The sequence below is a fragment of the Podarcis muralis genome, chromosome 10, assembly GCF_964188315.1.
Source record: "Podarcis muralis chromosome 10, rPodMur119.hap1.1, whole genome shotgun sequence".
In the NCBI taxonomy this organism is placed as follows: Eukaryota; Metazoa; Chordata; class Lepidosauria; order Squamata; family Lacertidae; genus Podarcis; species Podarcis muralis.
In genome coordinates, this window is record NC_135664.1 from 48,663,482 (window position 1) to 48,690,597 (window position 27,116).

Here is a 27,116-nt window from a genome sequence, read left to right on the forward strand (position 1 = left end):
ATAGAGGGGTGCCAACTTGAATAAAATATTGGGGGACATAGGTAAGCAGTGGCGTAGCGTGGGGGGTGGCAAGGGGCCATTGCCCCAGGCACACAACCTGGGGGATGGTGTGTGAACTATGTGCCACCCGCAGAGATCCCCATCACACCCTGCCTGGCTCTGGCAGCGAGGGCAGCCAATGAGTCTCGAACCCTCAGTGAATTAGGGACTTCCCCTGCGTGCAAAGACGGGCTTTGGCAGATTGAACGGACGAGACCAATAGCGGGTCCAATGGTCAAGAAGGTGGTTTCTGCATGTACTGCAGAGGGATAGATAGCACTTCTCAACCTGGGAAGGTAGCTCATCTAGGAGAAGGAGAACTCTGATCCTAAACCTCTGTTGCCTTCTGGGATATTTTTGAGAGAAGAAAAGGTTCAGGAGTAAACTACACACAAATCTGGAGTGGAGTTCCTAAAACAGTTGGATGACATCTTGTACTCCTCCGTCTGGCAACTCTTGCAACCACGCCGATGCCAAATGTATTGCTGTATTGCATCATTTTAACAAATTACACATAGTTATATATCATTCCTTGCTTACTGCTAGTGTTAAGTTCAAAGACCTGGGAGAAGCTACTGTTTATAAGATGGGAAGGAAGAAATAGAACATCACCAAAAACATTTCAGAGTATTTGTTCCAGATTTCACATTCCTCTGGGAGATGCCCTTGATTATCAGTCATGGATTTGAAATGCTCAAAGGTGTTGGGATATTTCACTTTGTGATGGTGAAGGAAGCCTTTAACACTGATTGGCTGAACTGCTGTGATGGCTCAGGGAATGTTTAACTGCTTGGGGAAGAAAACAGCTTGCAGTCTAGTTCCTGTGAGGGATGGACTAGTTGTCCATATGCTCAGGGTTAAGTAGTCTGAGAACTGGGAAGAGATCCTGGGCTGTAGGAAAGCTAAGGCTTTCAGAACCTGGGGGGGGGGGGAGGAGGTGCAGACTAGGCAAAGAACTGAAAAGGAGCAGCTGGAGGGAAAAATAAATTGAGAATGAGACTTGAGGTGACAGGGAACTGAGGCAAAAAGGGACTAATAAGTAGAGATGACTGGAAACAAGCTGTGGTGGCTCAGGAAAACATGCCGCAAAGGCGGGGTGAGAATTAAAAGCCCAAGAATTCTTCTCTGGATCAGATTTCTGTGCTAGTAGGGACTGATGGGAGTTGTAGCCCAAAATATTTGGAAGGCACCGGGCTGGATGTTGGTGTTTGATGTTTTATGAGGATAATTTCATTCTCCTCTGCTGTGATTTGTACGCTGTTCTTTGTTCCGTTGCGTTTTGTGAGCCACTCTGAAAGCTTAGACTGAAGAGCAGCTAATAAACAATTTAAATAAGTAAAGGGCAGGAGGGAGCCGAGAGGCCACAAGAGTCTGAATTGGCGATGTAATTGAAACAAATAAATAAAAATAGGGGTTGCTAGGCTGTAGTTTCTACTGTCACTGCAGCATTGTGTGCTAGCAACCCTAAGGGAGTGATGAAGGCCAAGAAGCAGTGGCCGATGTGTAGGAGTGTTTGTTTGTGTGTGCGCACACGCTGAATTTCACACATTGATATGAACTAGCCAACCAGTACTTTGGTTGCAGGCATCTACCGCTGTGCTTCGCATGCAGAAACCCTCAAAACTTTTTGAGTCTGTGTCAGAGAGGGATGGGAAGCTGTTGCAATCTCCCTGTGGTTAACTAAATCAGAGCAAATGCTGACAGCTCCACTTGTCAAGTTCATTTTTTGTTATTCCAGGGGCCAGCCAAGCCGTAAGAAAACAGGGAGTGAGTTGAGCAGCCTTCCATCTTATAACCTTCTTCCTTGCCTATAGCGAAAACGGCAACAGCGTGTATAGTCCTCACACCCTCCATCCTGTAGCTTTATCTGAACGGGTTGAGGGCCAAGGAGAAGGACTGAGGGGTTAGGGATGCTGGTGAATTCCAACAGAAACGGAAAGAGGAGTAAAAATTGCTGGTGTTTGCTGATTTGGCTCAAATATGCTCAGGATTTGCTGCTGCTACTGTTGCTTTCAGTCTGCAAACAGTGAATGATTGATTACCTCCCCCTACCAAACAGCTGCATTGTGTTATGGCTTCCCCCAGAGAATCCTGGGTACTGTAGTTTGTTAAGGGTGTTGAGACACCCTATACCCTTTCTTTACAATTCCCAGAATTCCATTGGAAGAGAGAGAGAGATTGTTAAGCCATTCTGGGTATTGGCCATGACTGCTACAGTGGTATAATAGCACTTTAAATGGTCTATGCCATCAATTGGTAGCTTGGCCACCATTTTGAATCTTGCATAGTGCCCAGGCACTGGGAGAAAAATGGTGGTAGCTACATAAAAAGAGGCAGAGAATATTTGGAGGAAGTTATGCAAAGCACCCCCTTTTGCTGGGTGGGGGAAATCTGGGGAGTTTTTTTTGGGGGGGGGGAATCATCTTCTGAGAAATGTCAGCTAACAGGCATGGAGACGACGGCACTTGCCCATGTAATTTAGTCATTTAGCCACATAGTTGCTTGTGCTCTCTTTGCCCGAAGCAACCCAGTTGCATCTCAGTCGGTGCTGCCCTTTGCATCTTCTCTCTCACTGAAGGGGATTTGCATGTGCGAAGGGGGGAAGGGCGCAGCTTGATTATTTTTAACATTGTGCATTATTATCTCCGTTATTAAGGCAACCTCTGCCTCACATGCTAATTAAGATTCAAGGATGTTAATTTAATCGGGAATTCGGGCAGAGACCACACAGAATCAGCTGGATTAAGTTAACCTCGTGGACTATTTAATGTGTCTCCTAGAGGGACACTTTGGAGTAATGAGAATCCATCTTGAATGGCAATCAGGGACTCACTCCTGTTTTAAGAGGAGGAGGCCTGGAATAGCCAGCCAGGCACTTTGAAATGCAGAGGCAGAATTGTGCTTGGAAACTCTGGCCGGAAGGGTTATATGAGGGCTGAAGTGTGTGAATGGCAGGGGCTGAGCTATGGTCCAGGATTAATTTTTCAAAAAACTGAGGGCTTCTGGCGAGAAGTGAAATGTATTCAAAAGTGGGATGTAATGATAGTAAATTTGGATGGACGCAGCCTTGTTGCCAAAATCCTGTCCCCCAGACGGACGTGGTCTTTCTGCCTTTTTGCAGTGTATCCAGTCCTACCAGTGCTGGACACATTTTCCAGGACTTGGCCAGACTCTATATAATAAAAATAATGTTGTTATCCCCTTTACTGCTTCTGGTCCCATAGGCCAAAATATTATAGTTATATTTCAAATATTTATCTCCCCCGCCCCTTTTGACCACAACTGGTATTCAGGGTTGCTTTTCACAAAATAGTTAAAATAATAAAACCAGAAAATATAGTATCCGTAAAAGAACCACCAGCAGCCAATAAAAATGGTGTAAACACATTTAATAATAAACAGGAGATAAAAAGCAGTTCGGAGCAGTTCCAGCAGCCATCAAAACAGAACAAAAGGAACAGCCAACTCAAACTAACAATAAACTACAAAAAGCCCCACACCATGATAAAAACTCTACAAAATTGATTCTGATCTTGAATGAATTAATCATCATCACCATGAAATCTGACACTGAACGTAAATATGGTATAGTTTATTTTTTTGGAGGATCAGACTTGGGGACTTCCTGCTACGGTTGTAGCAAGTTAAGGGGCAGCAGATCACAGCTGGACAATTATGAGCCCTTGAAGAGATGCGTTGATCAGAGCTGAAACTCCTGGGCTTTGGCTCCATATGAAGGCAGCTTCTTGCATACAGATACAGATGCCAAGATAGAAGTCCAGTGTCAAATGGGAGCCAAATGGGTCAACCTGTCCTTTTTAAGGGGTTTATCCTTGTATGGCCACTTTTAATCACAAGCTCTTTTTGTGGTGTTGAAGAGTTTTTTTTTTTTAAAAAAAGCTGGTGTTGCTGGAAGTCACCCTTTGGGGTGGGGGCAGGGTAATGGTGAGAGAATTGATTCAGCTGTGTGTTTAAATATTAACCAAAAAAGTTGCTTTTTTCTGTGGTCAGCATGTCAAATGGATAAAATGTGTGTAGGGCATTTGCTTCTGTCAAACAGAGACATTCTGAAAGGAATCTTAAGCAGAAATTTGAGTAGTTCTCTTGAAATTGTTTTTGGGGAAAGCCCAGAAAGGGTTGGGGCGTCTAGGGAGGTCGTTTATTTTAAAGAATGGTGATAATGCTAAATTAGGGTTTGATGCCTTGGGCTTGCATCCCCCCCACACTTTTCTTCTAACATACTACATTTCAATTAGTTACTTTGGCTTTAGAACAAACCATAGTTTAGTATTGCATCAGAACCATCCAACTATGGTTATAGCTGCTTTCCAAACAAAGACTGAAAGTCGTTCACAATCCTACTTTGGGGGTGAAGCACAAACTATAGTTTGATGGTTCAGATAAAATAGCAAATGTATAATCTGCATGAAAGAGGAAGTAACTAATTGAGTGTATGAGAAGAGGAAGGAGAGAACACAATCCTAATTCCCATATACAACAATGTGCAATACATTTGATGTACATGCATAGACTCTAACAAATGTTGCCAGCACACACTCCTATAGTACAGGCTAATAGCAAAAATACTGAACACATATTCCTCCCCGCTAGCTTTGCAACTAGCCAGTAAGAAATATTCTGGCTAGAACAAGTCAGATACTGGGAATCCTGTTCATCTTGAGAAGGGGCAGCTAAATGATGTGAACTAAAACTCCCTCAGCAAAGGCCATGCTCCAAAAAATCCAGAGAGCAGCATGTTGGCTACCTTTGATTTTGAGCAAGGGCCAAATGGTAAAATAGGCCAAGGTCTTCCTTCCTTTCATACTTTGTAATACGTAAGTTGGTTGGTTGGTTGGTTGGTTGGATAGTATATGTGTTTTATACCTCCTCTCTTCTGCAGTTTCCTGCCTGTCCTGTGAACCTAGGTAGAGCCTCATAAATGGACTCCAGAATGTCACAGCTTCATAAAAATAAAACAAGGGGCAGTCCTGATTTTAGACCCCATAGCTCAAGAGTATGCGCTGCCCTTTGAACTGAGAGGAACCTGTTGCCCTCCAGATGTTTCTCCCTTCATGTCTGACCACAGACCATGGTTGGCTGGGGCGATGGGACTTTTTACTCAGGAACACCTAGAAGACCACAGATTCCCCATCCTTGTTTTGAATGTTGATCTGATAACAGAAGGAGGAGGAGGCAGCATTTCAGGTCCCCTGGAATGGCATCCGGGTACAAATTGTGGAAGAAGGGGGCAAGAACCATCATTGTACGCCTTGCAATGTTCTCGGTGAACAAAAGTTCCCAAAATAACTGAATAAATCATGATGAAATGAAGTCTGTAGAATCCAATTACGAGTTTGAGGTCAGAGGATGATTCCTAAACCTGCCGACATCTGTATGTCTGCAGAAGGAGCCTTATTTTGAGCCTCTCGTGCAATCTGTTCTGCCACTTTAAGCAGTGGCTTTAAACTCTTTAAGGAAAGAAGAAGAAAAAAGAACTTTGTATTGCGTCAGTGCTCAAGTTGGCGAGATCACAGGCTGCTCAACTCTCCCTCTCCTCCGACTTCTAAGAGTCACCCCTCTGTTGTGTGAGGAGGGGGGACGGCATTGATGTACGTCCAGAGGATTTGTCCTTCTGCTGCAGTTGCCCTTCTCCAAGGGCAGCGCCGGTTAAGGCCACCGTCCATTTGTATAGGTTAATTAAATGCATCCAAATTTAACATTGGCCATTGAGCAACACTGCGGGTGAGCTAAAAATAATAATTACGAACAAACAAACAGGGCAATAAGGCCCCCTCCATGAACTGGTTTGCAAATGGCCTCTTAGCATAGCTTTCGCAGGGAGCCCATTAGGCACAGGTGTGTCTTCATGCAGTTCACCACTTCCTTGAAGCATGGTAACCTGGTTAGATTTCAGCCAACCCTGGCAACGTCCAGATTAAACCAGTATAGTTAAGCTCAGTCTGGACAGTTCTTCAGAGCAGTGGCTCTTCATAAAGAAAGACACCCACCCCAGATCATATTCCCCATAGCAATCACAGTAGTAGGATTATATGTAGATTGAGCTAGGGGTAGAATATTAGGGGAAGGGTCTCCAATGGGAATGATGCATCTTCTCTTTCCTGCAGAGTCTTAGCAGTCTCACTGGTAAACAATGAGGCATTTCCCATCAGGCTAGAGGTATAAAGGCACACGACCTCCAAACAGCAGTCTTCTTTTCTAAAACACAGTATGAAAGGAAGATCGAGATCAATACTTGTTTAATAGCTGGACTCTTGCTCAAGATGAACTGGGTTCCCAGCTAGCCAGGATCTGATGTGCTCCAGCCAAAAGGTTATCCTCCTAGCTAGTTGCAGAGCAACTGAGAAGTAAATATGGAGAAAATAATGCATGCTTGGTGTTCTTTCTACTAGTGTGCAAAAGTCCTACGAGAAGGGGTTGCTTGATATTTGAGAAGGATAATGACAAGCTGGAATGTGCGCAGAGGAGGGTGGCCAGGATGATCAAGGGTCTGGAAACCAAGCCTTATGGAGGAACAAGGAGCTGAGAGTGAAAGGAGACTGGAGTTGATGGGAGTTGGAGTCCCAACAATCTCTGGAGGACCACAGAGTCCCAAATCCCTGCTCTGTTCTATTTCCTCTCTGGACTGTGAAGATGTTGAAGGAGGTTTATAATCCATGTAATTCACTTATGTCCCATGTATTTGAGGTTTCTTTCTCAACTGAAAGACTTTATTTGAATATGCTTCTTTGCAGAGGCCATTTGCTGCTTCCTTCTACTGTTCCTCCCACTGCTGCAAGAATTTCTGTTACAGTTATTAGCTTCTAATCCAGCACTTGCATTGCTCATGTAGAAAGGGAAAAGCATCCTTCCCATCTTAAACAAGTGGGGGCGGGGACGACGACGACAACAACAACAACAACAATGGTCCCTGCCTCCACATCTTCTATACTTCCCTCCTTTCTCATAAAGGGCCTGTGTACCCCTCTCCACATTGACACATCACTGAAAGCTCTTCTCTGCCTCTATTTTTACTTCACAGCATGGGCATAGCCAAGGGTGGGGGCAGGGAGGGGCAGCTGTCCCCCAATAAAAAAATACATAGCAAAGCGAGGTTCTGCCCCCCGCAACAAGTATCCTGGTTACTCCCATGCTTCACAGTAGCCTCTTCTGCACTGGGATCTGGAGTAGATGTGTAAGAAAAATAGAGCACAATAGCCGCTTGAATTTATTTGCAAATTTATACTCTGCTTTTTGGCCCTCTAGAGGCTTACGTTTTAACAAAGTTAAGAATATTTAGTAGAGTGTTTTAATTTCACAGTACTTAGATAATGGATGTAGTTAAATAATAGTTGCTATCAAACACATTCAGCGGCATTCGCCATAAGCAATTTTGGATTGAAAGGAAAGCTGGTAGGTTTTTATTAAAGAAAAGTTTCTGAAATGCCTTCCCAGAACTTCCACCAAAGGTAGAGACTCAGCCTGTGTTTTGCCAGGGCAAGCAAACATGGGCTGCCCCTGATACATAGAGACAAGTTGAGCATATAAACTTTTGCATATTGTGCCTTTAGGAATTACATGTTTTAGTACATGGAGAAGATAAAATGCAGTGCTTGGTTCAAACTGATTCTCATAACAAAGGAAGACACTGACCCCTGCATGCTCTTAGTTACTTTGCTATTAGGTTCTCTTTGGTTTTTTTTTTTTTGGGGGGGATGACTGTCAGAAATAATGCACCACTACCTATTCTTAAAGGATTTCTGTGGGTACCATAGGCTTTTAAGAATTATTAGTGAAGATGAAGTAGTGGTCATCATGAGGCTGGACTTTACTTGTTAGTCATTTTATGTCTATGACTTACCGGTACATGTTGTCCTATGTCCATAAAATGCTTGGGTACTGATGGAATTAATTTTTCTTGAACCAATGATCATCAGAACATTAGCTCTGCTGGATCAGGTCATCGGTCCATCAAGTCCAGCATATGCTTCTCACAGAAGCCAACCAGATGCCTATGGGAAGCCTGCAAGCAGGACATGAATGCAACAGCACTCTCCCCACTGGTGATTCCCAGCAACTAGCATTTAGAAGCAAACTGACTTTGGCAATGGAGGTAGAACATAGCTATTGTTTTGTAGCCTCCATGAATTTGTCCAAACTAGCTTGTGGTTAGTCTGGAAGGTTCAAGTAACATACTAAGCAGGTGGAAGCTGGAGAAGCTGGACTCATAGCATTGTGGCAGAAAGTGCAAATGTAGGCAAGGGGGGAATGTAGGCAAGGGCATGGGAGCGAGAGTGGAACTAAACAGGGTGGCCAGCTGTTCTGGCAATTATTGCTCCTGTCCTTTTTAACAGCAGTGGGGTGTGGATGAATTCAACACGTGGAACTTTTCTTAGCAGGACTGCAAAAGTGTTGTGAAAAAGTCTGCTTAATTGATTTGTGTGCACGCCAGGCTGCTATATAAACACAAAAAAGGGACATGGGTGGCGCTGTGGTCTAAACCACTGAGCCTCTTGGACTTGCAGGTCAGCGGTTTGAATCCCTGCAATGGAGTGAGCTCCCATTGCTCTGTCCCAGCTCCTGCCAACCTAGCAGTTTGAAAGCATGCCAGTTCAAGTAGATAAATAGGTACCACTGTGGCGGGAAGGTAAACAGTGTTTCCATGCACTCTAGTTTCCGTCACAGTGTTCTGTTGTGCCATAAGCGGTTTAGTCATTCTGGCCACATGACCCGGAAAGCTGTCTGTGGACAAACGCTGGCTCCCTCGGCCTGAAAGCGAGATGAGCACCACAACCCCATATTCACTATTGACTGGACTTAACTGTTCAGGGGTCCTTTACCTTTACCTTTTTATATAAAGACAAGAGCTGTTATTGTTGTTGGCATGTCTGTCTTGAGAGACAATGGAGTGCACCTCCAGGGGTGAAGTCAATCCACTGTGTTAGAAGCACCAAAATGATCTCCTTGGGACACAAACCTGGGCAGTGTGTCTGGAGGTTCTGGGCTGCCCAGATGATAGGATCTTCTTCTTGGGCTCACTGATGTGGTCCAAAGGAAAACAGAGCAATACATTTGGCACCAGCTTGGCTGCAGGAGTTGCTGAAAGGAGGCATACAAGGCACCACCCAACCATCTTAGGGACTCCACTCTGGATTTCTGTAGGGTTTAACTCTAGGATGAATGAGACTTCCAGGGATAGTTGGGATAAATGGCAACCATGCCGCAAATTAATGGGTGCAGAAGCGGCATGAAGGATTTGAAAAGGGCAGTTGCAGTTGCCAAATGACCAGAAAAGTACAGGCAAGCCTGCTGCTGTGCTTTTAGCAGCAGCTTGATATGCAGCAATCGGCAGGTGATGTTTTCACAGCTTGGAGATAAATGTTATCACCAGCTAATATCTGCCTCACAAGCAGATGTTAAAAGGCAAAGTGGCTGAGGCTGGTTGGCAGCCCTATAATCAGAGACGGAAAAAGTGGATAACCTTGAAGGTCTAAAGACTAGACGTCTGCAGCTAAAGCAGAAACTGGTAGAACAATAGTCCCCAACAATAGTTTTCAGATAGGATGGCTACTTATGTGCCACCAACAAAGAGAAAGTGCTTCACACAAAAAAGAGGGCATGGATATGCCAACATAATCTGCATGTGCTAATTTATATGTATACAGTAGGTGCAAATTTAGAAATGATTAAATAGAAATGCAGTGTGTCTCATAATAATGGGAAGACCAGGAGAGCTGTGTGTCTGCTCAGTCTGCTGCCCAGGTGCTAATGGTTGATGGGCAGCTTCAAGGTCCCTGCCACTCTCCCTTCTTATGGTTTCACTTCTCTTAAGCCAAGCTTGGACCAGACAGCCCTTCAAACAGAGGACTGCTTCAAATAGAGGACTTTCCTCTTTGAAGCAGCCACATGGTCACCCTAACTCTGCAGAGCACTAAGGTTCTTCAGAAACGTATCCAGCACCCCCTTTTAATGAGATCTGCAATTGTTCCCAAGCTTCCTTAGAATGAAATCGGCTCACCCACCAGCGCTGATTCTTCCTTGCAGCATGCAGTCGTAGGAGAGTGTTGGACGTGTTCCAGGTCACATTCTCGGGTCACTGTGGGACCGCAAGGTCCAAAGGGCCTGTGTATGCTCTGGAATGTGCCCCAGTGCATCTTCCCTGGAGGAGATTTATAGGCTTCTCGGGAGAAAGCAAATAGCTGCAGCAAGCATTCCACAAACACTGAAAAATTAAAAACCTTTCTAATCGGAAAGCCAATATAGCCTCTTGCTTTCTGAACAAATATTAAATAAATATTTTGCGCTTGCAAGGAACAATAGCTCTTTTCAGTGTTTGTACAGGAAAATGGAGGGGTGTTTGTATTCTGTTTTGCGGCTTGTTCCTTCTGACTTGTGTGTGTTTTCGGGGAGGGCGGAGGAAACTTTATCTCAAACAAAATGCTTTGTGAGTTTGATGCCACCCTAAGCATGTTGCAGCTAGCATGTAATTAACACACATTATGTAATCAAGCTACTTTTCATATCTTTTCACTTGTTTATTTGCATCGGTGACACATCTATAAACACCTGTATATTATTTCCTTCCAAGTTATGAAAGGCAGGTATTGTTTAATCTTCTCCGGGATTTCCCTGTTGAAATGAGAGCCATTACAAGAGTCCTTTGTAATGCCAAATCTGTTTTCCTGGCTGCTGCCACTTCCAGAGTCATTTATAGTATTGGATTGCAGCCATCTCTTAGGCTTCTGATTTTCAAGATAAACCTCTTCCACGTCAACTTACCTTATAAGGAGCCCTACATGCTTTCATGGGGCATATCTAGGACCCAGAGTCTGTTACCTGTGGACACAAATCAGGCCTGTTGTGTCCTACCAACACTGACCTTTGTGAAATGAGAGTACAACTTGGGAAGGATGGTGGCCCAGTGGCAGGGCATCTGATTTGCATGCAGAAGGTCCCTGCTTCAATCTCCAGTTAAAAGGACCAGGTAGCAGGTGATGGGAAAGATGAATTGCTTGGGACCTTGCAGAGCCGCTGCCAGTAAAGAGTCTCGAAACCTGCAGCTCATGCCTCTAAAGCAGTGGTTCTCAACCTGTGGGTCCCCAGATGTTGTTGGACTACAACTCCCATCATCCCTGAGCTCTGGCCTTGCTAGTTAGGGGTGATGGGAGTTGTAGTCCAACAACATCTGAGGACCCACAGGTTGAGAAAGGCTGCCCTCTAAAGCAGTGTTTCCCAACCTTTTTTGGGCAAAGGCACACTTGTTTCATGAAAAAAATCTCGAGGCACACCACCATTACAGCCCCGTGATGTCAGCGCGCAGCGTCACGCCGGGAGGGACGCACGAAAGTGTAAGATTCAATTTTTTTCCCTCCCCCTTGCCTTCCTTCTGTGCCAACCGCCAAAAAGCCAAGAATCGCGGGACCGCCGGCGGAGGGGGGGAGGGCGAGCGGAGGCAGTGGCGAGCCCCGTTCCTCCCCATCCGCCCCATTCCGTGCAAGGAGCGCGAACAGGTGTGAGAAGGGGGTCAAACCTGCGGGTGGGCGCCGGGGAACCTCCAAGCTTTGGGGGTGGGGGGGAGGAGGCAGCAAAGCGAGGCAGGAAGGAGAGCGTGGCTTGGCGAAGTACTCGGCGGCGAAGGCCAGCAGGTCCGGCGGCCGGTGCCGCAGCACCTCCACCATGTAGCCCTGCAGCAGCTCAGTCAGACCCGGCGGGATCTCGATGCTCATCTTGTAGCCGAGGCGCGCGGGAGACTCAACGGACGGGCCTGGGAGAGAGAGAGAGACACGACGGAGAGAGAGCGGGAGTCCCTGCTCGCCGTCACCACCGCTACAACTACTGTGGCGGTTGGTTGTGGTCGCCGCCGCCGCCGCTGCCCACCTCTATCTATCTCTCCCCCTCAGCTTTCTACGCGGGCCTCGAGCCAGAGGTGGGGGGTGGCCGCCGCCACTTTCTCCGCCTTCACGTCCTGCCTCCTCCTCCTCGAGCCCTCCGTCAGCCCTGAGGGAACCGCCGCGCTCGCGCCGCCGCTCTCTGACACGCGAGAAAGAGAAAGGAATGGAGCGGCGGGATAGTCGGGGGAAGGGGGGCTGGAATGGAAGCGCGAGGCGAGCTGCGCATGCCCAGCAGGAAGCGGCGGAGAGCGCCACAGAGAGAGAGAGAAGCAAGGGAGGGCGGGGAGTGGGCGGGAACACGCTTCATGCGTCACAATAACGGACAAGAGGCGCTCGAGGGATAGATTAGGACCTAATTTGACTTTTACAAAAAAAAAAAAAAAATCTTTCGAATTTTCCCCACGGCACACCAGGCAACATCTCGCGGCACACTAGTGTGCCGCGGAACAGTAGTTGGGAAACACTGCTCTAAAGGATACTTCAGGCTCATCTGACATCACACGGGTGCCTCAAAATCAGTGGACTAGCAACGAAGTTGGATTGGCTATCAAGGCTTAAGGAAATTCTACATAAGGTGCCATGTGTAACTGGGTTCCAGGGCCAACCACAGGCCAGGAAGTTCTTGCAAGAGCTGGAGGAAGATGTATTGTCAGAACAGCCTAGCAAAGTTTTGGGACTGAATTCAAGATAAACCCATGGAGGATCAGGGTAGTGGACTCAGGATTATGGGATTTGAGTGGAATCTTGGAAGACCTTAGTGGAAGTTCATACTCAAGGATTAATTTGTATGCTGTTCAAATCCTTGTGGTTCAGGAAATTCTTTTTTGAATTGGGTGCCGTGGCATCTGTGGCTCTTTCGACCTTTAGTCAAAGGCTGTAAATTGCTTGGGTTTTAGCTTTGGCCAAATTAGTGACCTGACTGAGGATTCTGAAAAAGAGAGAGAGGGGCAGGTAATGTATCTTTTTTTGGGGGGGGGAGGGAGATTTATGAGATCTCTTTGATGGAAGAGTATTTTCTGGGTTCAGTTTTTTGCAGCTTGGCCAGACAACTCTGGAAACAATATCATTTTACCTTTTCAGAATCTTGAACTAAAATTTGTATACTAGAGCATCATTTTTCTCACAGAGTCCCTGCTCATCCTAAAAGGTGAATGCAGACGCAACCCATGGATGTTGTTCTTCAGCTGCCTTCTGATGCAAAACACCAGCATTATATCAGCTCCCCTCTTCTGATGCCCAAAGCCTACAGATTTAGCACCAGCATTGCCTATGTATAATGCCATATTTGGATGCGAATTTAGCAGAGTGGGGAAACTTTTTTCTGAGCAACTCCCCAAGGGCCACATGCAAGAACTGGTATAGTAGGTTAGTTCCCACACCTCCCTCTATACTAGTGTTTCCCAAACTTGGATCTCCACTGGTGCTCCTAGCTAGGGATGATGGGAGTTGTAGTTCAAAAACAGCTGGAGACCCGAGTTTAGGACACACTGCTCTATATCATCTATCCAAGTGAGCAAAAGGTATTATCAGAATTCAAGGGCGCACCCCAGCCAGGGAAGAACATTCTGGGTGTGAAGCAGGGCCCGAAAGGGGTGTGGTCTGGCCATTGTCCCCCTTAGAGAAGTCTGGTGGGCTGTCTTGATGTTCCCCACCTCTGGCATATATAATATACACAACGTGTAACCGACACATACCCAAATGTGTTCTAAAGAACTCCTTCAGGAGGCAGTGATGGCCATAACCTTGATGGCTTTAAAAGGGCATTAGAAAAATTTGTGGAGGAAAGGGCTAGCCATGGCAACCAGTTGGAGGCAGTGATACTTTTGAATACCTGTTGCTGGAAACAACTGGAAGAGGTGCTCTAATCTTGCAAATTTCCTACAAGCATCTGCTTGGCCAGTATGAGAACAGGATGCTGGACTCGATGGGCCGTTGGCCTGATCCAGTAGGCTGTACTTATGTTTTTTTGTGTTCAAAATTGCACACAGGCAATTGTAACGTAAGGGATGTCCTCATGTATTGCTCACAACAGACGCAGATGCCCCTGGTTGCGTTTTCTAAATGGAGAGGTCAGGCTTGGAGTGGAGTAGAGGTCTTGGGGACAACTTCTAGGTCTATTTCCAGCACCAGATTGCACTCAAAAGTTCAGCGTGGTCTCTACTCGAGCGAGGTCTTTGATTCCGCACTGTCGGAAAACAGTAAGTACAGAGCCCTTCTAAAGTGCCCTCCTGACAACACTCTAACTGGAGTAGCTGTCAGCGATGTCAAGGTTCAGTGACAGCCGCCCAAGTTGGCAGCATGTGTCAGCCGCGTTCTGGTTGGTGCCATGGCTGGGTACTCTTCCAGGACTCTGCTGCTCTCCTTTTCATTTCCCCCTTCCAGACTGAATTATTTAACAAGTGTAATGCAAAAAAGATGTTACTGGCGAATGTGAGGAAGGGGAGCTACGTGGGTGAAGCCAGGTCTCGGACTGAGAAGAGGCTATTCGTTTGCAGACCTAATTTTCATCTAAAACTACACCATGAAATGCCTCTTGAAGTTAATGTGGTGCACTGGGGAGAGTCGAGAGAGCTTAATTAAAGGGAAAGGGAGTCAATTTTGAAGTTGCCGCAGCTGGAAATTTTGATGATTTCTTTAGCTGTTTTCTCCAAGTTTATGAAATGGATATGGCAGTGTGTGTAGGAGTGGGTGAGCGATGTTGCTTTTTGAATGAAACTTACTGATAGAACAGCCTTACATGGGCATGCTGTAATGTGGTGGGTGTATTTTTTAAGTGTAAGATGATTTGGGAAGAAGTAGATGTGCAGGTTTGTGGGAGTGTAAGAACGTGAGGGTGTTTGGGGGGCAGCTTCAGACACAAACACCACTTGATTCCCTTACATTTGATGGCTGCAGCCATAACGGCAAGCCACTGTATGTGTGAACTTGCTGTGTTAGAAAGCGTTGTGCTTGAGATGACTGTGGGATGAGATTTGTGAATATACCACGTTGCAGTTATCCAGTGGATAACATATGAACCAAGCAACATGTGTGTGATGTGTAGGGAGCAGGAAAGGGTTGGAGGATGATTCCAGTAAGGAATGTGGGAAGTGCATTTTGCTGCGAGGATTGGACAGTTTGGGTCTGCAACTAAATGTTGTAGTGTGGAGGGCTGCTTTTCAGGGTTCCAGACATCGGCGTCCCTTTTCAGGGTGCTCCCCTCTGTTCCTGTTCCCCTTCAATGGTGGTCAACTGCCATGGACTGGTTGGAGGCAGAGGAAGGGTGGGGTTCACCGGCTAGGGGAATAAGCAAGGGAAGAAAGCTCAGATCTTGGGGTGTGGTGGTGGGACAGCAATGCATGGTCAAAGGGAGAAGAGCGAGGAGACTGGGATGAGGAGGTGTCAGAAGCTGAAGAGGTAACAGGGCTTAGTGAGTTGAGAGGGTCAGTGCCAGAGAGAAGTACAGAATCAGAGGCAGAAGCTGGAGCGGGCAAGTGGGAGGAGGGAGGCCAAGAGGCAGAGGTGAGTCAGGCTGGTGAAGTCATGAGTGTCTCCCCCTCCTGCTGTTAAAAGCTCCCTCACTTTCTCCCAGAACCAGAAGAGGGCTGAAATGGGCAGGGCAGTGGCAGACTGCAAGCAGGTACAGTCTCTGATTGCTTGGGGGGGAAAGCCCTGGAAAGGAGAAGACTTAGATGGCTGTGGGAGGTGGGGAATTTCAGTCTCAGCAACTGATTAATGGGACAAGACCTACTGTGGATGAGCTGCTGTGCTCAGGAGGCCTGACACTCAGCCAAGTCTGTGAAGGTTGTGTTTTTGCTAGTAAAGAGTTAACTCCAACTTTGAACGATGTGATTTAGTGCCGGTTCACTCTTTGACATCAGTGTTCTGTGTCCACTGAGCATTCTTAGTTCTCATTGGGCTGTTTTTGGAGTCCTTCCTTCACCCCAGTTTTTTTAGTACTTTAGCAAATATTGGGGTCCCCTAAGCCTGCCAATGCTTGTCTCTTGTGCATGGATGGTGCTGGTTTGGCTATGTTAGAATCCATACTTCAAATAATTAGTTCACGGTTAGTGTCTGTCCCAGGGCTGCTGGCATTGGCCAATAGCCAGCAGCCAGGCAATCTGGCCTGCCATTCGCTGAATCATTTGCATGGTCCGATGCCTGGCTGCAGCACTGCCGACTGAGGAAGGTGAGCGGACTTCACAATTAGTATGTAGGACAGGATAGGGACGCGGGTGGCACTGTGGTCTAAACCACTGAGCCTCTTGGGCTGCCAATCGGAAGGTCGGTGGCTCAAATCCCCGTGACTGGGTGAGCTCCCATTGCTCTGTCCCAGCTCCTGCCAACCTAGCAGTTCGAAAGCATGCCAGTGCAAGTAGATAAATAGGTACCGCTGCAGCGGGAAGGTAAATGGTGTTTCCGTGTGCTCTGGCTTCCTTCCCGTTGTGCCAGAAGTGGTTTAGTCATGCTGGCCACATGACCCGGAAAACTGTCTGTGGACAAAGTGCCGGCACCCTTGGCCTGAAAGCGAGATGAGCACCAAAACCCCATAGTCGCCTTTGACTGGACTTAACAATTCAGGTGTCCTTTCCCTTTATAGGACATGATGCCCTGTTTTCGTTTTTTGTTTTGACCCACCATCCAAACCCACTTTCTGCATAATATCAAGTTCTGTGCTAAAATTAAATTCTGCACAGATGTTGAGATAAATACTAACATTTGTTGTCTTTATTTTGGATAAATCTGTTCAGTTTACATTAATTACCCTGACTCTGATGTGAGAATTCAGGTACAACCTAGAGGTACCGAGTTGTATGGTGAGAGAATTAAAGTGTGGGGATGGAGGGGGAACAATTAGGGTTATTTGAGGACAAGAGCATGACTGACAGTTCTGTCTTATACATTTCTATGCAAAAGTAAGTCATAATGAGTTCAATGGGCATTACTCCCAGATAAGCATGTATAAGCAGGGATAGGTAATCTATACTACCCCCTGGATGCTGTTGGACTCCAACTCCCATCAGCCCCAGACAGCATGGCCTGTGTTCAGGGATGATGGGAGTTGTAGTCCAACAACATCTGGAAGGCCACAGGTTTCTTATCTCTGGTGCATAGGATTGATATTATAGGGGAGGGAAATGTAGGCATCTAGGGTTCATATGTTCCTTCCCTTGAAGAATGGAGCTTCTTGCACAGGCATAGGCAAACTCGGCCCTCCAGATGTTTTGGGACTACAATTCCCATCATCCCTGACCACTGATCCTGTTAGCTAGGGATGATGGGAATTGTAGTCCCCAAACATCTGGAGGGCTGAGTTTGCCTGTGCCTGTGCTAGCAGTTAATAAATTGCAACTGGAAAGTTCTTCACTCTTATTGGGTATGTAATGAGATGATTTTCCTTCCCATAGGTGAGATTGGGATCCTTGTGTATGTTTTCACAGCTTTCACAATGGCCAGTGATAGTGCCTGTTGCCTGCTAGTTTCCAAATGCATGCCCAGGCCCATGATGGCTAGAAACTTGTATTTTGAAAGTGCAAATCAAGGCCCATGCACTATCCAGTTAAGTTCTACTCAGAGGAGACACATTGAAATTAAATAGCATTAAGTTACTCGTGGCCATTAATTTCAGTAGGTCTAGTCCGAGTTCCATATGTTATGGATGGCAAATAGTCCTTTTTTATATATGCATAGAAACAAATACCTCTTGACACACAATGGGGCAGTTGTGTTTGCTGTGGGGACACTGGTAAAGTCAGCTTATAAAGTGCAAAGCAAACAGGCGATAGATGTGGGTCTTTAGACATCTTTATGCATGTATCAGGAAGCAGCAGTCCAATAAGGGCTCCCAGGTGTGGAGAGATGGGTGCTTCAGGAAATACACAAGAGTGCTTCTTTCCTCGCTCCTTAGTGCTTTCCAGGGAGAGTGGCCTGCAACTGGACACAGCGTGGCCAGTTAGACCCCTGAAAGCCTGTAAATAAGGTTAGTAGTACAAAAATAGCACCCTGTTTTGTACAAAACATCCTTGTGTTTCTAATGCACAGCCTCAGGGTATTTGAGTTTTAAGAATGGTTTGACATTACCGTTGTAGTAAGTAAATAAGCAAGAAGCGCAAACTCCTCTTCTGCCATAGGGTGCTTAGAGCAGCTTCACAGCACAAGATGTACAAAATGAGAAAAATATGTACCAAGCGCCAAAGTACACACTGGAAACACTGCCACAAATAAACTAAAAGGCAGCAATCTAAAAAAATTGTACCAAAAGTAGGCCCTCTAAATCTTTGAACATTAAAAGCCTGCCAGAAGAGGAAAGTTTACAGTTTAGAGGCAAAAGGACCAGTGATGGAGCCTGGCGAGGCCTCCAAATCTGATTTTTAGACGGGGGCCGGGGGGGGGGGGGAGATGATCCCAAAGGTATCCAGGACCCTAGGCCATTTAGTGCAGTGATTCCCAAACTTTTTTTCCGTACCACCCCCCCCTTGGTTCCATAAACTCATCTCCAGTGCCCCCCACCCCTATAAAGAGCATTATTCAGAACAGTGGTTTGCATGACCCACTAAGCAAGAAGATAACACAATCAAATTCAAAACAGTAATTGCACATTTATTCAAAATCCATTTCAAACTATTGAGTTTCATCAATTCAACAAAATTAATGAACTTGATCCAGTGATACCAGCTGATAGACATTTACACCTCAAGTGTCCCCTTGCTACCCACTAATAATAATAATAATAATAATAATAATAATAATAATAATAATTAATAACAATTTATTTTTTATACCCTGCCCATCTGGGTAAACTTCCCTAAAAAGGGCTGCCTTCAGATAAAAATCAGATACTGGTAGTTGTTTCCTTGATATCTGATGTCTTCTAAAAGTCAGATAGTTGTTTATTTCCTTGACATCTGATGGGAGGGCATTCCACAGGGCAGGCGCCACTACCGAGAAGGCCCTCTGCCTGGTTCCTTGTAACCCCACAGTGATGAAACTGCGAGAAGGCCCTTGGTGCTAGACCTCAGTTTCTGGGCTTAATGATGGGGATGGAGATGCTCCTTCAGGTATACTGGGCTGAGAACTCTTAGCACCCCCCCTTAGTTAATCCCACTGCCCTCCCAAGGGGCAGTACTGACCACTTTGGGAAGCATTGACTTTGTGTTTTAAAGGTCCAAACCAATTCTTTAAATCGAGACAAATAGGCAGCCTGTGGAGTTAATATTGAATTTATTTATTAAATTTGTATACCACCCTTCATCCGTAGATCACAACATAAAATTCCAATATAAAAAACACAAAATACATAATAAAAATAAGAACAAGAACAAACCAATACCCCCTGATGATGATGATGATGATAATGATAATAATGATAATAATAATAATAATAATAATAATAATAATAATAATAATAATAATAATGGCGGCATTGGATGCCAATCAGCGAAAGGTCTGGTTGAAGAGCATTTTTGCCTGGTGCCTAAAGGTGTATGATGAAGGCACCAGGCAAGCCTCCCTGGGGAGAGCATTCCACAAGTGGGGAGCCACTGCAGAAAAGGCCGGTTCTCGTGTTGCCACCCTCCAGACTTCTCATACAGGAGGCACATGGCGAAGAGCCCCAGATGATGAATTCAGAGTCCAGTACGGTTTATTTGTGGAGAGGCGGTCCTTGAGGTATTGCAGTCCTGGGCCATTTAAGGTTTTAAAAGTCAAAATGAGCACTTTGAATTGGACCCAGAAACTAATTGGCAGTCACTGTAGTTGGGCTAGGATCAGTGCAATATGCTCAAATGGTTTTGGCCACCAAATTCTGCGCCAGCTGAAGTTTCCGAACCATCTTCAGAGGCAGCCCTAACATATAACATGTTGCAGTGATCTAACCTAGAGGCTACCAGAGCGCACACACACAACAGAAGTTGGACTGTCCCTGTGCAGGGTGCAGCTGGGCCACCAGATGAAGCTGATGGAAGACTGTATTATGTACTCCATTCAATAGGCACCAGACAAAAGAGTGTTTTGATCTGTTGAAATTTCTGAACTGTTTTTAAAGGTAGCCCACGCAGAGGGTGTTTCAGTGGCTTAATCTTAGGAACTGAAGAAGGCTTAGTAGACAGCATGTGCCTTTGGCCTCATGCAAACCCCTCAAGAAATGTAAATGGATGTCGTTTGTGTGTGTGCATTTTCAGTTGCTCTGTTTTACACACACGCACATGCAAATATGACCTACTTACCCACTGCAGTGACCTGGGATCCGCTGTCCATAATATGCTGTGAAGGAAGCCGTACCTAATGTTACCTCTGGCACCCATCTCATTTTGCCTGTGTCCCTCAGTCGCCCTCTGCCACCAGCCCCCCTCCCTTCCCATCCCTCCTTTGACCTGGGAACACCTGGCTCTTCTTCTCCCTTCCACCTACCTGCCTGCCATTGGAGTTTATGCCGTGTTTAGGATTTGCAGTCATGTTGTTCCCCCCGATGCTGCTATCAGCCAATTTCACAGCACTCTGGGCTGCTGAGACCTCCAGCTCTTCTTTGCATGCAGATTATGCATACCCATTGCCAAAGGCAAGGAGGACAAGAGGAGAGTGGGCAGGATTTGTGCCTGTGGATGATACTTCTTCTCTGGCCATGTAGATCCTGAACTACTGTGGCCGCACTGGGGGGCAGGAAATGATGGGCAGGGGGGAGAACTGGCCTGTTGTCTATTCAGTTCAGCACTGTATCGAGTGGAAAATGCAAAGAGTTGTCAGAATTTTATCTCTGGGTATATAAACTATGGAAAAGTACAGCCCTTTCCAAACAATTTGAAGGCAGCCATAATTCAGCATGGGACAAAATCGCCTCTGTGGGTGTTTGTGCATTTTTTTGTCTGTGGTTTTTCCCTATATTTTCTGGTATGTATCTAGACATAAGGGCCTAGTTGGCTGTGGCTGACTGGCTTGCACCTGTGTTGTACTGAATTTTGTCACAGTGTTGATGCCATTTAAGATGTGGGGAACCTATTTTGCCTGATGGGTCCCAACCCCTGTGGGTCAACGTTGATAGGTGAGTGGGACAACCCATTATCAAGCACTCAATGTCATTGTGTCAACAGATGATGGATAGGTCAAAGTCCTCTGTGTGCCACTTTCCAAGCACCTAACAGATAGCTTGTTGTCGGGGGCTTGAAACCACAGTGCAGAAGGCTTTGCCATGCAGAACTCATGCTGCCATTCCAGCAGAGCTGAACCCACTGCCTCCCTGGTGATGAGTGGTGAGCTCAGCCCTGCTTTCTGCAGGGACTGGCTGTGTGATTGAGATCCCCTTAGTTTCTGGGTTTTTGTGTGTGTGTTTTTGCACATGCTTTTGGCTTATTTTATTTATTACATTTGCATCACTCTCTTCCTCTTGAGGAGTTCAGATCAATATTTTTAAATTCACATGCATTTAAAACTCACAGGCCTGCAGGGTAGGTTGGCTGGAGAGTTACTGAGTTGCCCATAGTAGTGATGTCCACTGCATGGGGCTGAGCTGATATTTGTGTCTGCGTTTCCCTAGTGTGAGCTCTCCAGTCTCACCACTGCACCTTACTTGACAGGCACATCATAATGACTGCTTCTGTAGGTGGTCTGCTTGTGTGATATGCACATCAGTTTGTACAAATATGCCTATAAAAGTGTTTCCATCTGTGGGGTTAGTATTTTAGCACGAAATGTAACCAGTGTAAATCTATCATTGCATGAAAACATGGCAAGGTTAATGTCAGGATTGTGATACATTTTTCTAGTGGTTTTTTCTGGGGGGATGCAGGGGTGGGTATACCCCTAAACATTTTGTGAATCTAAGTTTGGCCTCATTGAGGGGCAGTATTTCAATATGAGTAGGAAAATGAGAGCACCCCTAAACATTTTTTTTGAAATAAAAAAGCCCTACATGTTTCTTAGGATATTCATATGAAGTTTGTGATGGTGATGTGAGAAGATAACAAGGGAAATCTCTCTCTCTCTCTCTCTCTCTCTCTCTGTGTGTGTGTGTGTGTGTGTGTGTGAGAGAGAGAGAGAGAGAGAGGAACATTTAGTTTTTGCACTGTATATATAAAAAGATGTTAGCAGTATATATGTCTAGGGATGGACCCTTAATATAAAATGTGCAATGTGTTCTAGTGTATGTTGTTTTATTACCGTATTTTTCGCTCTATAAGACGCACCAGACCACAAGACGCAGCTAGTTTTTGGAGGAGGAAAACAAGGAAAAAAATATTCTGAATCTCAGAAGCCAGAACAGCAAGAGGGATCGCTGCGCAGTGAAAGCAGCGATCCCTCTTGCTGTTCTGGCTTCTGGGATAGCTGCACAGCTTGCATTCGCTCCATAAGACGCACACACATTTCCCCTTACTTTTTAGGAGGGAAAAAGTGAGTCTTATAGAGCAAAAAATACGGTATGTTATGGGGATGCATTTTGCCAACCACTCTGTACATTTACACAGACACACACAGGTATCATTCACATGTGTCTGTTCAACACTACTCAGGCACTTGAATCCTGGCAGCTGAACATGGCTATCCACACAGCATGCCTCTAAAGCACATGGGGTGCTAGTGATGTTCTTTAAAGCTATGGTGTGTCCGCAGCCAGAGTGAACTGTGAACTTTTGCCACCTGAAAACCATGCGAGAGACTAAGGGGACATTGAGATGATACAAAAGTCCCATCTGTGGCAGTGGACTTGAGATGACTGTGGTCATACCCATAGCATCCATTTAAAGCACACTGCTTCCCCCAAAGACTCCTGGGAATTGTAGTTTGTTAAGGGTGCCGGGATTTGCAGCTTTGTGAGGGGGAAACCACAGTTTCCAGAATTCTTCTGGGTGGGAGCCATGTGATTTAAATGTGCTTATAATGTAAGGTGTGGAAGTGGCCATATACATGCCATTGCTTGCTGCTTCGTCTGAACATCCATGTATGAAGTCGTCCATGCTTCAGGGGTGGGCAATCTTTCCATTGAAAGCTGATTTCCCTTAAGGGTAATCTGTTGTGGGTGCAGGGCTGCATGCTGGCAATTGATAGGGCCAGAGCCAAAAGTGGGTGGGGCCTTAAAAAAAAACTTCTCTCTGCTACCCCATTATCTCTGCCTGTCATCTTCTTCCTCCCTGCCCATTGGCTGCCAGGAAGGGAGAAATCCCTACCATCAGAGGTTCTGAACCGATTGCAGAGATCAGTTTTGAAATTAGGCCAAGGGCTGCAGGAAATTAGGCTGAGAGCTGTGCATGTGTCCCTAGAGCTGCAAGGTGCTCGCCCTTGTTCTACAGCATAGTAATATTAACTAGAAATGTCACGGGAGGCTGGCAGGGAAAGTATCCTGCAAAGGGAAGCGGGCAGAATGGAGGAGGTGAGTGAAGGTACAATTCTGCAGCATGGGTGACCTCGAAAACAAATCCTTGTAGCATTCCATTTCTACCTCTTTAAATGGCTTCACCGTCTCAGAGGCTGTCCCACGGCTTAGGCGCATCAGTGAAACTGCGTTCTCCATCCAAACTCCAGCTGGTTGAGATGCTCTGTGGTGAATGCATTTAAAACACTCCATGGTCACTGCAAGGCACACATTTTGTACGAGTGAGGGTCAATTCCAAGGCAATGGGGATCCACAAGGAGGCTGCTGGCAAGGGGTTCTGTGTGACAGCACTCCTTGATGTCGGCAACAATGTTGGAAAGCCCCATTCCATGTGGTTGAGACATGATTAAACTGAAAGCAACTCTCAGATGTTACAGCCATTGTAATGAGCCCCATCAGGTGGCAGCAGTTTTGGTCAGCCTCCGTGCGTGGGTATCTGCTCACAAAGTACATCAGAGGATGCGTTGCTGGAAGGAAGTTGCTGTTTGAACTTCATGTCTGTGTGGTGGATGTGTTTCTGTGGGGTGTGCTGTGCGTGTTGCCAGGGGGGCTGGAATTCCCCCAGCGCCTCTTGCAAATGGCACGGGTCTAATTGCGACCACGTGGAGATCTCTTGGATGCCACGTTGGTGATGGATGTCTCCATCTGGCTGACCTCTCCCATTTCTTAAGCAGGTGAGCAGAAGAGCTTATTTATTGCATTTGTATCACACTTTTTTCTTCAAGAGGTACATGGCTCAGTTAATTCCTACAATAACCCTGTGAGGTATGATAAGAGGCTGTGCCTGGCCCAACGTCACCCAGCGAGCTTCATGACAGAGTGGGGATTTGAACCCTGGTTTCCCAGGTCCTAGTCTGACACTCTAACCACTACACCACCTTGGCTTCCTAGAGTCCTTCTGTTAATGGGGCAGCTATATAAATCAAGTAGGTAAATAAATATGGGAAAAGCAAAATGTCGCTTAGAAAAGGATCTGAAATACTTTTCTTGAAGCTTGAATTTATTTCATTCTGGATTGTTTTATTTGGTGTTTTAATATGGTGTTAACTTCTTCGAGTTTTTTTTTAAAAAAATATAAACTGGTATAGAAATGAAATCAATAATAATAACAACAAAAAACCTCACTGGGAAAAAATGGCACCTAGGCATTCCGTTGTGACCACCGTAACCTAGGTTTAAAGTGCTGCTTGGCGATTAAATTATATATCTGAGTTTCTAATACTGTGTGTTGCCTACTGTACGCACATACATGTGTGTTGCACGAGAGGGCCCTGCACTCACCCCTTGATCTGCTTTCCCCTGCCAGAATACAAATAATTTTTGCACATGTAATGTTTGGCATATCAAGAGTTGCGCATTCACCACAATGCAGTTTGAAGCTTAGTTTTAAGGGCTGTTTCTCTCACCCCTTTTAGGATTATGGGAGCCAATGCAGAATTTCTTTTCCCTTTGCCACTCAGTAGCATGGGGCACCTGTGTCGGTCATGTGAGAGGCATTCAAGCTACATCACTTTCACACACACACACACACACACACACACACACACACTGTTCCTGGGAGGGATGGGGGTGGCATGGGAAGGAGCAGCGGGATGGAGGCTATAGCGCTTGACTGTGGACTTCTGATATTACCAAGTGGCATGTGAAGGAGTTGCTGTTTCGCGTTGCTAAAGGTGACGTTAGAAAGAGTCCTAGGAGGACTTCTGTCTTGTCATCAAGAACCACTGGCCTCCTGTGGCAGGTTCAAAGTACACTGCACATGTTCAACAAGGACAACGTAGCATGGGATTGACCCTGCAGTACTGCAAAAAGCGTCAGTTACACCAGTGACCACCCACACTCCTTGGCTGTATGTGCTCCTTGAGATTTGCTTTGCCCATGGACTAGGTAACTGATGTGAAACTAAACCCCTCAGATTTTAAGTGCTTGCTTCCGCAGCCTGAGAAGTGGTTGGGGAAAAATTCACCAAAGCTGAGCAAGAGTGCCTTGAAGGGTGGGAATGCTTAATGCGGGGGCGGAGAGTAACTGTTCCAAGGCAAACCCCACAAAATGTGCATGCCTTGAGCATTGCGCCCTCGGTCAGGTGTTGAGTTGTGGGACAGGACTCTGCTTCACTCTACTTGGCTTGCTGCTTCCCTCGGTCCATCTGCTCCTTTCCTGTGTACATTCACTTGTCTCTTTCCATGATCGCTGACATGCCCCGCTAGGTTGCATCCTGCACTGCCCGTGGACTAAGCAGCTGTGTGCTGCTCTCTCTCGTTCTCTCACATACATGCACTCAAACACACTCACTATTCATTTGTGGCATATCCTGTTGCCATTGGAAACCTAAGAAAGAAGTGAATATTCCCTCCAACTCTCAGGCTTTTTTCTCTCTCTCTCTCTCCACCTCCCCCCCCCCCACCGCTTTCCTCCTCTCCTTGCAGAAGACGAAGAGCTTAGCAATGAATCCGTTGAAGCTCCGATCCATCAAAGCGCCAGATCGACGAGTCACGGACCGTTCCTAAATGTGATTAAATATCCTTTTCTTCCAAAGCTCAGAGGGAACACGGATTTACCTGACCCGGCTTCTTTGCAATTTGGCTTTCAAAGCACAGCATCTTGAGGTAAGAGAACCTTCTCATCCGGTCCCATTCTCCCTTCTCCTCCTCCGCGCAGAGGTGCGCTGGAGGGAGGTCTTGCTCAACCTGTGCTTTGCTCGATAACAATTGCCTAGTTGAGGAACTGCTTCCCAGCCTCCCCCAGCCGCCCAGCGTGGAGCTTGCCGCTTGGAAATCGGGATGTGGGAGGGAACCTGATGCAACGCTAGCTGCCTGTGATCCAGAGCTTTTCTTCTTCCTCCACCCCCCAAAAAACATGCCTCTTTCTTGCCTTCTCTCCATTTCTCCACTCCTCACCCCTGCAGTGCACACACACACACACACACACACACACACACACACCTCTTTCCCCTTCTTTCTTTGTAAGAGGAGCAGCATTGTTTATGTCTGACAGGCAAAGTGACGGCATGCAAGCTCAGAGCTGAGCTGCTTGCATTCTGAGGGGTGCAGCCGGCTGTAGAACGTACCTTTCATGCAACACTTGCTTAAAGGGCCTTGACATTGCAGGAAGTGCTTGTCCCATCAAGGCATCTGCAGGTGCTATTGCCCTCCCCCCTTTTGATCATAAGCTTGAACACGTGCTTGGGATCATCTGATGCTGGAGAGTGCTCTTCCTTCGGTTCCCATCATTCCAGCATGAACCTAAGTTGGGTTGAGCATCTGTGCGTGCAGGTCTCGCTCGTGTTCTCCCAATGCGCAGCTTAGCAGGGGAGGTGATAACAAAGAGAAGCACTGGCCATCTTGCAGCTGCTAGGCCCAGAGGGTGCAAGTTGCTGTAGTCAGATCTAAGCATCAGGACGTGCTTTAGCTCTCAGGTTAATATGGGGTTGGGATTTGTTGGGACATGCTTGGAGACAAGGGATGCTTGGAGAATTTCTGCCATAGCAGTGCTTTTTCCATAATGGAGTATTTCGCTGCCACGTTGGGAGGAGATACTGTCCACTGGCCATTTCACTATGTAGGGAAGTCAGAAACTACCACCTTATGTGAGTCCTGGCTCAGTGGCACAACCTGGGTTTTGCATGCTGAAGGTCCAAGTTCAATCCCTGGCTACCTCTAAGTAGTTGGGTTGGAGGTGTCCCTGTTTGAGATCCTGGGGAGCCAATGCCAATGTGAGTATATAATTCTGGGCTAGATGGACAAATAGTCTGACCTGGCATAAGAGAGTGTCCAGCTTGTTTCCTATGAATTTTGGGTGTTTGCTAGTTCCTCTAAAAGTATACCTCTCCCAGAGGGAACATGGAGTTC

The 27,116-nt window shown here is 46.2% G+C and overlaps 1 protein-coding gene across 1 annotated transcript in view; it reads left to right on the forward strand.

Moving 5' to 3' along the window:
* ELFN2 (extracellular leucine rich repeat and fibronectin type III domain containing 2) overlaps nt 1-27,116 on the forward strand; it is a 141,963-nt gene that overhangs the window by 22,645 nt on the left and 92,202 nt on the right. Inside the window, exon 2 of the mRNA XM_028745785.2 lies at nt 25,695-25,874. The gene's annotated coding sequence lies outside the window, so the exon portion shown is untranslated. The remainder of the gene's footprint in view (nt 1-25,694; nt 25,875-27,116) is intronic.